This window comes from Diuraphis noxia, unplaced genomic scaffold (genome assembly GCF_037042655.1).
Source record: "Diuraphis noxia isolate RWA-SAM2 unplaced genomic scaffold, SU_Dnox_SAM2 contig0004, whole genome shotgun sequence".
NCBI lineage: Eukaryota > Metazoa > Arthropoda > Insecta > Hemiptera > Aphididae > Diuraphis > Diuraphis noxia.
Window position 1 is genome coordinate 68,175,954 of NW_028301714.1, and position 14,775 is coordinate 68,190,728.

A 14,775-nucleotide genomic window follows, 5' to 3' on the forward strand; every position below is an offset into this window, starting at 1 on the left:
AAAGTCCAATCAATTTTTTATGGAATCTAGTCCAATTGTATAATGAAAATTAATAATATAATGTGCAGGTATGGTCCACATATTATTTGTATATAGGTATAAAATAATAAAAGTTGTGGCGATGGACCACCCTGGATTTTTAGCAACATATCCTTGCCACACATTATAAAAACACGTTAAAAACACGTGTTATAATCCTACTCACTTAAAAATCTACAAACAAATCTACAAAAATAACCCCTACCGTACCACCCCACAACCAATGGCCTATGTTGCCGCGGATTTTCCTTACAAAAAAAAAAAAAAAAATATTACAGGTATATTATATTATTATAGTATTGTTGTCACACGTGTCCATCGTCGTCCAAATGACGGTACAGCGTGGTAACGGCCCTACAGTCGTAGTGGTGGTGGTGGTGAACGACCCACACGCTCGGTACGCCAACAACAACTGTGCACGGTTGGGTGGTGCAGGGGACCGGCGCAACGCCGACGACGGGTGTCGTGCCGCTGCCGCCGCCTGCCCACCCGCGCGTTTCGAAAAACAGTGTGCTTCCGAATGGTTCATGTACGGTCGTATGTCCGCTGGTCTCGATTCCATCCGCTGTCGTGATTGCCGCATGGTCACTCGTATCGCCATCGCCGCCGACGCCGTATAGGTAACGTATCCACAATATTATAATATTATTATTATCACACTATACTACGACATATATTTTGAGCAGAGCCATCATAATAATAAGAACGACATCGTGTCGCCTTAAAAAATTCGTTCAAACGATAGTCACGAACACGGGCCAAATCTCTAAAAGGGGCAAGTAGAGAATTTTTTTCGGGTGTGGGAGGGAATTTTATAATATTATAAAGTTGCAGGGTGATCGTTATACCTAAACGATATATACCTAACAGTTTTATAGATATTAATTTTTGTTTATATATGTCAAAATACATTTATCTTAATTTATGCTGGTCAATAAAAATATGTATACTACACTACTAATATTACTACTACTACTACTATTATTAGTAGATAATGCATTGATAAACTAAATATTTAGTGTATAAGTAGTCATATATTATAATATTATGGTAGTTAATTCGTACAGCTATAATTTCTTTCATGGATAAAATACCACAAAGCGAGCCCTCGTTCGGGTTATATTTATTTTAAAATTTGTATCACACATTGTATTTGGCCATTGAATATATCTTACGCGATGTGTGGGAAGTATAATATGATATAAATATATATATTAACGTCAAAAAAAAATTCAAGGGTATAACACTGTTCAGTAGGATACTGAGACTTAAATTTTAAGAAGAGGAAAGCTTAAATCTAGGAATTAAATTTATGCTAAATGCTTAAGTGACCAAAATAAGGTAATTTCCTTAAAAAAAAAAAAACACGTCCAAAAATAGGAAATGTGGTTATCCTTCCTTAGAAAGCCACTGCCCTGATCCGACAGCTAGGTTCCTTAAGGTCTGATCAGGACCACGAACTAAATATCCTTTTTATTAAAACTGATTTGATACTACGAATAGAATGGTAATGGTATCATGTAGGTTATATTTACACGCGGTCTTGAAATGTACCCACTCATATCATGCCCCTTTATGAGAAGTAAAACTATGCAAGTTTCCGTCACCACTGATCTATAACTATTCACGCCTTCAAACCAGCCCCTTCTACCGTGACCACGTAAATCGCGTTAAAATATTTTCACAAAAACACAATTAATCTCTCTTCAGGACTATCTAAAATTCTATTCGTTTACTAAATTAGCCGTTATATGTATCGAAAATTATCTCATGAAAATCAGAAAATAGTGTGCCTCCCTACTTAGGACAATACGCTACTTAGTACTTGGCACTATTGTCTAATCATGGAATTTCAATTGTAATTTCAAAAACATTTAATCTTATATTGGATCATTATATAGTTAGTTAAATTCAAGACTGACGTTTTATCTTATGGACATTAATTGTATTTTCACTAAACTTATATGTTCAATAACGTCAATTAAATCAATATTTGTAGTTTGTAAATATATTTTATATAGCCAATGAGTATACTGAAAAACATGATTTAGAATAGCTTCGGCTACATTAAATTCCGATGTTTGTAGTGCTAATATAAATTGATTTGCTTTACTTGATGTATTATTGTCGATCCACATAATTATTTCTTATAAATAATTTAAAATTTCAGGGAAAAATTCATAAAATGTTTCAATTGAGTTGTAGCGCTTAATCTACCTAATCGGACATAATCTTTTTAGTTTTTGTTTTTGAAATGAAGATTCGTTTTTTTTAGTTTGTCTAAATGTGTTAAAAACAACTGTTGTCTTTTTGGAGTGTTAAAAAATTATAACATGTTTCTATTATTGTGTTCATAGTATTCCGAGCATTATTTTGATTTTCAGTTCTCAGCTCATTATTTTTTTGGACAACTACTCATATCTCAGTTTATGGAATATCAAGGACTAAGATCAGAGAAAATGACAAAATGTTATAACTGATAATGGTTTATTATCAAAATTATTTATAGCGTTTTCCACCATACCACACTATTGCACCAAGATGACACTGGTACAGTTCCATGATAATTGTCCTAATGCCAGCTAGTGCAAGTGTAGATGAAACATAAAATATATACTTATCATTGATATATATATAGATAATAAAATATTTAATGGGTATTTTGGTACTTATCATTGCACTGGGTGCAAAAAACTGGTGTAGTAGTGCAATGAGGTGAAACATAAAAAAGTCTACTCAGTGCACATTAATCTTGTAGATGGAACATACAAATTTGCACTGGTGCAGTCCGTGTAGTGTGGTGGAAAACAAAATTTATTGTAAGTACTTATAATATATTATTATATTCCGAAATGGATTTAAAAATGTTCCATTTTAGAAATACTCAAGGAGGGGCTGGACCAGGGACCCCCCCACCTTTGGTTGCGCCTCTGTGCTGCTCAAAGACATAACGCTAAATACCAAATATCCACCCAATCACTATTATAGCATTATAACTTTTAGCTGTTAAAGTGCACCGTAACACAATTACATATTACTTGTAAATTGAAATAGTTTTGTTCGGTTTGGTAACTAAATCATAGTCCGATAATTATTGATCATCTATTCTGTAGGTAAGTATTTTATTAATCTTCTTCTCTCGTGTGGTCAACAAAACTCATATACCTATCACTGACCAATATTTTATAAAATCTATTACTCGATCAGTTAATGTATTAAATAGATCATTTTTTATTTTTTATATTATATGGTGCATTCGTGTTTTTTCAGCAGATGCTCGTCGTCCTGTATTTCTCCACAGTCGCATCTTAGATTTTCCTCAATGACCATTTTACAAGATTTACCCGTGTGCGGGCTGTCCCTGTCCGTATGCGATTTAACGTTTTCCAATCTCGATATGGTAGTTGGTGTCTAGGGGGTAATGCTTCTTTAACCATGTCAGAGTTGGTTGATTCCTCTTTCCAATTTTCTAAGCGTTCGTCTGCTGGTCTTTTTGTTAGTGGTATACATGCTCCAAGGGAATTTTCTCTTGACTTGAGCCGTTTATTGAGTCGTTCATCCGTTAATTGCTTCGTTCTTTCTGGTGTACACTTCTATCCTGATGTGAGGTGGGGAAATTCCACTCGTTATGTATGATTTTGGTACTGGGGTAGGTCTCAGACATCCTGTTATTAAACTGGTCGCTTCATTCAGCGGAATGTCTAATTTTTTTGCATGCGCTGATTTGCTCCAGACTGGGCATGCATATTCCCCTGCTGAAAAACATAATGCTAAAGTGGTGGTCCGTAGGGTGTGAGGGTCAGCCCCCCATTTACTACCCACAAGCTTTCGTAGTATATTGTTCCTTGCACTTACTTTGGCTTTCGTCTGTTCGCAATGTGTTTTATACGTTAGGCTTCGATCTAAGTAGACTCCAAGGTACTTGTTGGTCACAGTGTTCAAGGTCTACGCCATTCCATTTGACAATAAGCTTTCTTATACCTATATATATATATATATATATATATATATATAGGTATTGACCGAAGGAGCTTATGATATATGTTACTCGTTTAGATGCGCATGCTCAGTAATTTTTACGTTGACATTTCACCTACAGGAAACATTAATTATTTTGTCAAATCCTTTGACCGTGGTTTTATTTATGTACTGTTTTCCCTTATTTTGCCATTCTACCAGAAGTTTTGTATCGGTAATAGGTCGATATACATAAAAAATATTATATTATTATACCTGTAATCATTTGTATCGTATAATAATTAATAAATGTGGGATTAAATTTATATTGTTTGATAAGATTTAATAATTCCACTGTGAGTTGTAAAAACAAAGAAAATATTTGTTATTTTATAATAAAGATTACTTACAGTGATCGTGATCAAACGAATTACGACGTCTGTCCCACTACTGTCTCCGCGCTATGTAGGTACGGTAATGTCACGCATGCAAATATTATGCGATGGTTGTGGAAAAACATCAAGTTTCAATCGTCATGTGCCTTTAATTTCAGTTGAATATCGTGTTCGAATTGATATACAGATTTAAATCTATTATTGGCATTTCACCTCCACGCATACCTGGCATAAATTATTCCTAATCTGTTTTTATTCGTCGATTCGTAGTAGGAATGTGTAAACATCTCTATAGGTTATGGTTTTATGATTCGACTAATATTTTTACATTTAATCACGCATTATATCGATAGATTTTAATCGAGCACCTGTGGCTTCCCGATCATAATCACAGTCTACAACTTTTTTCGTTAAAAAATCGCTCGTAAAAAAAAATAATAATTAAAATCGGTGCATTTTAAATATTTAAAACGTTGCATTTTGAAGATTGTATATTATTATATATCATATAATGTATACGCGTAAATAACCACAACGTGATATTGCCAATATTGTTATAAAAACACATGTGCACGTCGAATAATAAATTGATTTACTCTGTATCACAATAGTAAACTATACAATTTCTTAAAAATCCGTAAAATGTTTACATTTTCAATTCTAATAATTTAATAATATTGTAAGTTTGTTTTGTAGATACTTTTAGTTTTCTGAATGATAATAATCCTAGGGAATCTCAACTCGTTTACTTCAATAATTCAACTCGAGTAAAAGAAATGAAAAAAATCAAATAGAAAAGTGGTATGTAATATTATTTAGAAATTAAAATGGGCAGTTGCTTAATATACTTTTTTAAACACAGCATAATTATAAATTATAAAATGCCATTTTTATATTATAATCATGTTTGATTTACAAATACTTAAATGTATACTTTTTAAAATTGTACGAAATGCAATAATTTTTAAACAAAAAAGACAAATAAATAATATTTGTTTTGTAATTTATACTTACCTACATTATTTTTGAAGTCAATTAATTATAAATTTAAAAAATACTGGGGGATAATTTATTATTTAAAACATTTCAAAAACAATTTTTACTGTAGTTAGGCTTGAATTATTCCACTGTAGAAAAACAAGTTTTTTTAAACCATAGTTTAAAAAGTGTTTGAATAAAGAACCTTTTTCATGTATAAACAAATTAACTCTTGTATTACGATTTTCGGAAAAAGTCGGTTTACATATGAGCGATGTAAATAAACGCCGTATAAAATATCTATAACAATCTGCAAATAGTGTAAATGGGGCATAATATTTAAGTATAAAATGCTATTAGATGATATTGTGAAATAGTTTAAGTAAGTGTAAGTGTGTATATCACACAGCGTAAAAGAGAAGAAACTTTTTCGTGCAGTGTGATAACGCCGAAAGTCCTAAATGGTCTATAATAATTACAAGAATGTATTATATCAAAATATCTCTTATACAGAGTGATTCTTTTATCAAACAACACTCATATGGTGTTTGTGTGTAAATATCACGCCTATCATACATCTATAACAGACAAATACCACCCAAAACCACCCAACTTTGGGAAGCTATATCTTATAAACGGATTAACGAAAAATGAAAATTTAAACGTGAAAATTCATTGAAAAAATAACCTTTTTAGTTTATGACATTTTTTAAGTATAGATTGTCGTTTGAAAATCAAAAGTTGATAATGGTTTACCTGATAAATATAAGGGTGAAAATACTTAAAGAATATATAGTTCTAGAACAAGATGGATCTAAAATTTTGAAAAAAAAAAAATTTGAAAAAATTCAATAGTTTTTGAAATAATGAGTGTTGTTTGATAAAAGATTTACCCTGTATAATTACCTACTTAAATACTCAATGGTTTTCTAACTAATGAAATAGATAATCAAGAATTTTACACCACATAGGTAATACAGGATTTTGAAAAAAACAGCTGGTTCAGCTGTCGTTAACAATTCTGGTCAAATTAAATTAAATTAATTTATTTTGAAATCTGTTTTTGAATACAGTTGACTTTGAAACCGTATGATAAAACTGAAAACACAAATTATTGAGTTATGGCTTAACCACGTTATTTGTTTAAATTAAATTTAACAAAATCAATGAGTGGTATAGAGTTAGGGGTGCATAGAGTTGTTATTGTTAAGTGTGCGAATTGTACGTATGTTATAGTGGTTTTTGTTAAACTTCGAATAGCTAGTCTACACTATTTATTTTAATATGCTATTCATAAGTTTTCGTTGAATGCGTTTTATTTCGAGTAAACGAATGGAGTTTCATTACTAACATTTACCGGAATATTATATTAAACAAATATTTTAGTAACCCTTGATGACTGTTCACGGGGAATAAAATCGGAATTCTCAATAACATGTGACATACATTTGAGCAGATACTTGTGTACAATGATTTAAATCAAAGAATACATTTCTATAACAGTGACGCTCATTTATATGCAATCAAAACGGATATGAGTATAGGTATATATATAATAATATAGTTTGAATCGTGGTATTTGTTTTGCCACTTGACAAGTAATTCAATATTTATAATTAAAATCGTCGAAAAGGCCTACTAAACACACTACTAAAACTGTTATATTGTTACGTAGTATTATAAAAATTGAATTATTTTTAATCACAAAACAATATTTTACTAATCACAATAAACTCAACATATTTAATGAGTACCAGATATTGTACTTATATTGGCATATTATTTAAAAAGAGCAATAATGAATATAAACCAGAAGTTAAATGATATACATTATCATAATTCTAAATATTATACTTACTACATAATTTCGTGATAACGTTGGATTGTCTATGATAACATCAATTACGAAAACAAAAATTTTTCAGTCAGTCATGAGTAAGAATGATCTAATTAATAATACATACATGATGACAGATGAAGACTTGTATATTTTAATAAAAACCTATGGCCTCATTGGATCTAGTGGCGTACGGTTTAAAAAAGCCAAAAAAAATTAGGAAGTTACGACTACCTAAACATTGTATATTATTATTATTATTTTTTGTGGATGTTATAATAACGTTTAAACAATTGTTAAAATAATAGGCATAATCCTATAATTATATATTTAAAAAAATGAATGTACCTACCAATCTTATGTTATACTTAAACTTTATTCAAAATTTGAAAAATCGAATGACCTTAACTGGTAAAGTTTAGTAAACTAGATTTATAATATAATATATAATAACAATAATAATATGTGCCAAAATAATGTATAGTGAACGCTCTCTGTAAATCCATAATCATGATTTATTTTAGGTATTACCTACAATTATCACAATTTACTTAAATAAAGTTATTTGTGAAATTTGGATTATAAGACAAGTAGTAAATATTATAATATGCATAATGTACCATACACGTATTATTATTGGGGTCTGGTATTGTAAAATTGTTAGTTTTTGTGGTCAAACACATTAGGTATACTAAATAAAAGTGGCAGCGATTTTAAAATTTTGATTTGATTGTTTTCAATTAATTTAAAATCTCGATATCAGCTGTTCTAGGCGGCAGTCAATCGTTTATTTCTATGCTCGAGTTTAATCGCTTTATTTTACGTGTTATATATGTTATTATAAAAACTTAAATGAGCAATAATTTGTTTTTCTTAACTTACGATGTAAATTATAGGTGAAACTTGTTTTCTTCATAAAATGTTTATTTTATTTCTACGTGTAATGCAGTGTCTGGATACGAACAAGTTAATAACAAAATTGCATTACTTTTGTACGCGTCTATATTATCTGTTTTTATTTTTAAAGAGTTAGCGAATTGTAATAGCACAGCACCCGACGAATACGTCTTCTTAATTAACTTTTAATTAAATGTTTTTTAGCAAAAATATGTAAATAAATTTGACATAAAAATAATTTTTCGTTTAGTTTTCTTATTAATATATTAAATGTCCATCAAAATTACTTAAATATACTTAAGCATACTTATAATATAAGTCTACATATTTTTTTAATTTCATCATAACTTTTTAATTATTTACGGTTTAGTAACAATAAAGATAATATTGTTCAAGTAAATATAATATGATAATTGTGTACTGTCAGAGTTTAAAATGAATTATTTACTTTGGAAAAATTGTTATGACTTATTTATAATCTGTCAAATATAGTTTTCAGGAAGCTTTATTTTTTCTCACAAGTTAGAGACTAAAAATGTCATAAGCTTGTTATCCATAGTTTATTTAAAACTATTTTAAATTTTAATAAAGAAGTTTTGTTTTTAATCGATATAAGTCAACAAATTTAATAAAATAACTAAAATATAATACTGAATGCCTCAAATACGAAATTATAATTTATGAAATGATCATTGACAATTTTATTTATAATTTTACTACCTTTAAATATTATTAATGAAAAAAACAAAAGTGGCTCTCAGTGATATATTATTTAAAAATAAATCATCTTAAGTTTATAATAATTATTATATTAAGAGATTGTCCACTTGCAAGTATTGCCTTGGTCTTATAAACATTTAATATTGAATATTTGCGTTCAGCAGAACCAATTTTGAGTTTTTTGTTTTGTTAATAATATAATAAATCGATCCATTATCAAACTTAAGAGTAAGAATACTATCTAGAACTCTTATAGACTTTTATTTATATTTTTATTTCAAAGTGAATTATTGTGTGCTATAGCTAAGTAAAATATTATTATTTTAATATTCGCATAACTTATTTGAAGATTTAAATAAAAATTAAAGCTTGTGATTTAATAGAGTTTGTATTATAATATTTCCAATAAAGTTTTATCTGACTATCCCTCAAAAATTCTTAATAAAGTCTCCACATAAAAAATGTAAGTTATATAAATATTTAAATTATTAACAAATGAATAATTGGATATCACAAGTCATTATGTTTATAATTGATTTACTCTACAATAATAATAATAACAGCAATAATAATATTGGTATTGGTTCTTAAAACGATTTTTTCTCCCAGGAACTTTTGTCAGTAGTTTTTAAAAATTTGATTCAAAATCGTACTGAATTTAAAGTTTATGGTAATTCGTATAAGTAACTTTTTAAGTGGGTACAATTATAAAAAAAACATGCTTATGACCGATACGTCAAAATATACTATTCACCCACCTAAAAAAGGGACTTGAAAGAAACACGCAAGTTTTTGGTTAAATTATATACTATAACTTTCTGATTTAAAATTAAAAAAATGGCCAACTTATACTTTAAAAGAGCATTACCAATGTTTTAGAATGCTATAGTTCGAGTTGTCTTACGTGAAACGCGTGACTTTTAATTTGTTGTTACTTTGCCACACGAGGTAAATATAATGTTTATATTAATGATTAACCAAAGGTGCAAGTAAGACAAATCGCTGTTTGTATAGAATTTGTAGTAATTGTAGTAATTTTCCGTTCGCCGAATATTACAATTTAATTTGAAATAATTATCGTTAGCTCATTTCCACCAGCACTCGTGCATGTGTTACGCCCACCCACCTACCACCACCCATGTTTCATTGGCCCGGAACGATATATTCACCAGACACATAAATCATGCAAATTACACCGCCAATCTCGGGCGTTGTGCAGTTCAAATAGCGATTAACCAAAACGTCATACATATAATATCATTTACGAAATAATATTATATTAATAAATATCTGATATACATCTTGTATTATTATCAGTGTTGGGATTAGACAAGTACTTTTTTATCTAAATAAAGATAAAGATAACAGGATAAAAATGTATCTAGATAAAGACAAAAGATAAATACATTATTATCTAGATAACAAGAGAGATAAATTTAATTTTTTTAACACATTGAAATCCAAAACATTTTAAGAGTACACCTTTGATACTACTTAGTACTTCAATATTATATAAACATCGGCTATATGAGTAAATTAAGTATAAAAATCAAGAAAAAACTACATCACATTTTACACGATTCGTAATATGTAATGTAGGTATATTTGATCACAGTGTCCGGGCCCCTAACTAAAATATCAATAATAAAATTTAATACCTGTATAATAAATAACATTATTATGAACATATTTTTTTTTTTACTGAGATGACTCGATAATTCAAATTTAAAGTATTGGCTAGTTATCATAAAAATAAATTGACAATCAAAATGTGTATTATATTTTTTTGTATAGAGATGAATTTATCTAGATGAATGAATTTTTTATCTTAGATAAGTATTTAGATAAAATTCAACTATTTATCTAGATAAGATAAAAGATAACTAAATAATTATCTAGATAAGTCTCAACACTGATTATTATGCGTAATATCACATCGCGACTGTGGTGGGAAAGAGGATATTATTGCTTTTATTTAATTAAAACAGTTGTCGGCAAAAAAAATCGTTAATAGTTGTCGTAGAAAGCATGTTCTGGTAAGTAACCGAAAAAGAAACATTTGGGCATTGGATGACTTTCAAAAATTGAACTTTTATTTCCTGTTCATGTTCTTCACCGTGAAACGTGAACGTAAATAAATTCTTTCGTTTTATTTTTATTCAATCGTTATATCTCAAAAACTTGCAACAATTATCAATATTAATAACATGATTAAAATAAATAAATGTATATACATATTATTATTGTATGTACTATGTACCTACTAGTATTTTGCACTGTTCATCGCACTTTTGAGATTACATTTTTGAGAGAAGTGTTATATGAAATGTCAGTATTATATGTGCTAAAATTGAACCAGTATTAATAATATTGAAATTAGTAATCTAATCTCAATAATTTCATGAATGATCTCGTAACATTTCATCATTATATTTATATTATTTAGACCATCGCAGAAATCATAACTATCTTATGTAGACATGTAGTATGAATATAATCTATCGTTATGTTAGGATAATCAGGTATAAGGTGTTGCCGTGTTGGGTATATATCTTCAATATATGATGGTATTTCTATTAGAGAGAGAGAGAGAGAGAGAGAGAGAGAGAGAGAGACGAGATGGGGATTTAAAATATATAGATTTGCAATGTTGTAATAGCTGCGGCGAACATTTCAAGTTAAACTTGAATATTGTGATAACCTAGCTAATGGCTATGCACTCACATGCACATGCATCATGACATAGGCACAATACTGCGGTTGATAAGTGATTTAATTGTTCCAACATATTACTATATTAGCTAATTTCAAGTAACTTAATGTCAAATATTCCGCTCATTGTTGCAATGTTAATTATAGTGCTATTCACGTATCACATCAACTGTGGATTCGGCATTACTTAAAAGACAATTATTCCGACGATGGAATATAATACGTTTATTACATTTATGGTGTAAAATTTATATATTTGTTTCACTCCTATTATACCTAGCGAATAAATATTTATTTTTGTAATTTTATCGATGCATACCTATTCATAGGTTCTATAAGTTACCTATGTATTTTGCAGAATATAGAGTTTATTTTGATTTCCAGTTTTATCACTAGTAAAATATAAATTATATTTAGAATTTTAAATTAAAAAGAATTTTTTTTATTGAAATGTCATAATTATTATTGTCACAAAACTTTTTCAAAACTTTTCAAATACTCACATAAGGTTCTCAATAATTAATTTGGAATATAGCCATACAATAATATTATTTGAATTTACAAATGCTCGGTTATAGTGATTCATTGTTTTTTAGATAATTAACATACTACTTTTACATTTTTTTTAAATATATTCAATGTTGATATGTAGTACCTAAGACATTATTATTTATACGGTTTTTTATATAAAAAAAAAAATATTAAATTTTTGTAAATAGTTTAAAATTACTCTTAATATTTTGAATATTTGATTGTGCACTTAAAATAATTATTTAAGTAATTAGCTTAAGGTTTCATGTTTTTGCGGCCAATATTTTTTGAATTATGACAAAATATAACATTAATCATTTGAAGATAAATCATTTTTTACGTGTAAATATCCAATTTCATCATAATTTGAATTTAATACATTCAAAATAAATTAATGAGATTACGATAAACTTTTTTTTTAATTCCAGTAAATTTATTAAACTGCCAATCGTTTTGATATATTTGATTATATTTTATAAACATTTATAGATAAAAATTAAAGTCGACAATTTCAAATTTCTATAAATTGCTGAAAACACCATAATTTAAAACAAAAAATTTAATATAATTATTAAAGTTGAGTTAAATTTTATTTGCTGGTCAGATCGCAATCAAAACTCGTTACGGTATAGTTACATTAACTGCTAGTCAGGCGTGTAAGATTTTTATAATTCCCTCTTAACATGGCTAGTGCATTTTGGGTATAATTTCATTTAAGCTACTTGAACTTTTTAAAATTTCCTTTTTGAAATCTACGTAAATTAGAATTTTAAAAATTATAGTGCAGAAAAATATGACTTAATAAATAGGTAATAAATTACTATATGCCTTCATTGGATGTGTTATTATCAGGGCTAGGATTTGTATGCAATAAAAAATTGTAAAATATGCATTTTATTTACCAAAATATGCAAAAGTATGCATTTTAATTTCTATCTTAGATTTTATATTGACCGACATACTTTTATTAATTGTGTTTATCTTTCTCCGTCAAACTATTCAATCTCTAATCGCATACCTATTGTACCATAGGATTGCATTTATAAAAATAAAATTTGTGTTTGACAAAAAAATCAAATTTAATACTTTAATCAGCTGAGCTAGAATTAAATACGAAGTATTAATATTAAATTATAAATATTAATTACGAAATATACTATAAAACATGCATTTTTCGCATTCTTATAATGGAAATATGCAATAATAATATTAGTTTTATTCAATATATGCATTAATATACATTTTATCCAAAATATGCAAAATCATGCAAAATAAAAACACCACCATTTATCTCATCATGAGGTGATTCGTGGACATTACTGACAAAATCAACAATTAGAAGTCGCAAAAAAAAACATGCTGTTGCATTCAAATCCTAGCCCTGGTTATTATCATAGATAATAAAAGAATGGATACTTGAATATAACACCATCACACGGGAGTTAATTAGTAAATTATTTGAGGTTACGAGAGGCAATAGATAGATGATGTTATCATAATTTCAATTTTTTTATTTGAACATAACCTAACAAAGTTCCACTTGAGGGTGTGAGTGACCGCCTTTCTCTATTCCGCATACCGCGTCCATAGGCGCGCGCAGAAATTTTTCTAGGGGGGGGGGACAATGTTAGGATTTGAGGATAAATATTATAATTTTACTAGGTGTTTTAAAATAATAACCTTTTTTATTATACTCGTATACAATATAAAAAAAAATATTTTGAAAAAGCCAGGGGGGATATTCCCCAGCTTGCCCCCCCTGCGGGCGCCTATGACCGCGTCCTCTTGGGTTCTATGTATTAACATTGGTTAGGTATCCGTTCTTCTATTATCGATGGTTATATTTGTGTTTTTGCAATAATTGTGCGCTAATTGATAGCAATTATTTTTATGTCTTGAAACTGAACTCGTATAATAGTTATTTTGGAATTGACATTTTCGTGCCGTTGTACTTACTCGCAGATCATAATCTAAAAGATACTTCAAAGGGTAAACACAATGCAGAGAGGATTTCACAGCGCAGTCTCGCGTTATCAGTTATATACTGTTATGTCTCTTATGGCCTCTCATGCCGTTTCACTGTCTTGTTCAAATTATGTTGCACACGATTTGGGTTATGACCGAAAGCTTTGCAGTCTTTTTCGTCATTGGATTGATCGCCGTTTCCTCATCTGAAGTATCTTTTGTCGTCATATTATGCGCATAATTAACCACCACTAATTATTGTTGTCTTACGTTTTATGTTCAACAAGTCTTCTCGACCGCGCTGACCTGAAGACTGAGTTATGAGTTCAAAATGTATATAGGTCAAAGTATTAATTTCACTGTTAATGTAATTATTTACCTATTACTAAAAGTTTTGCGTATTAAATGTTATATTGTATAAGCATCCCCCTTACCCTGTAAGATATTTAAGTCATTAATTTATACGATTTAATCTAAATAATACAGCCCACTATAATATTGTTAATCAATATATTGTTTCCTCTCATTTTTTTCATCCCATATGTTTCCCATATCATGCCTCAAAGTCGCTGATACCGTCCGTTAACTCGTAGAAACTTTACGCGAACGAAGTTTGTGTGAACGCTTTCTCCCTCTACACATCTAAACAAGTTTGTTCGACTTTTACCAATTTCCATTAACACTGATCACGCACAATGACATATTAAACGAGCGCTTGGCTTTGGCAGCCGGTCACCGCGATAC

General features: G+C 29.0%; 1 protein-coding gene across 1 annotated transcript in view; it reads left to right on the plus strand.

Moving 5' to 3' along the window:
- The first annotated feature begins 547 nt into the window (after nt 1-547).
- Gycalpha99B (guanylate cyclase 1 soluble subunit alpha 2) overlaps nt 548-14,775 on the plus strand; it is a 305,824-nt gene continuing 291,596 nt past the window's right edge. The window contains exon 1 of the mRNA XM_089226659.1: nt 548-659. The gene's annotated coding sequence lies outside the window, so the exon portion shown is untranslated. The remainder of the gene's footprint in view (nt 660-14,775) is intronic.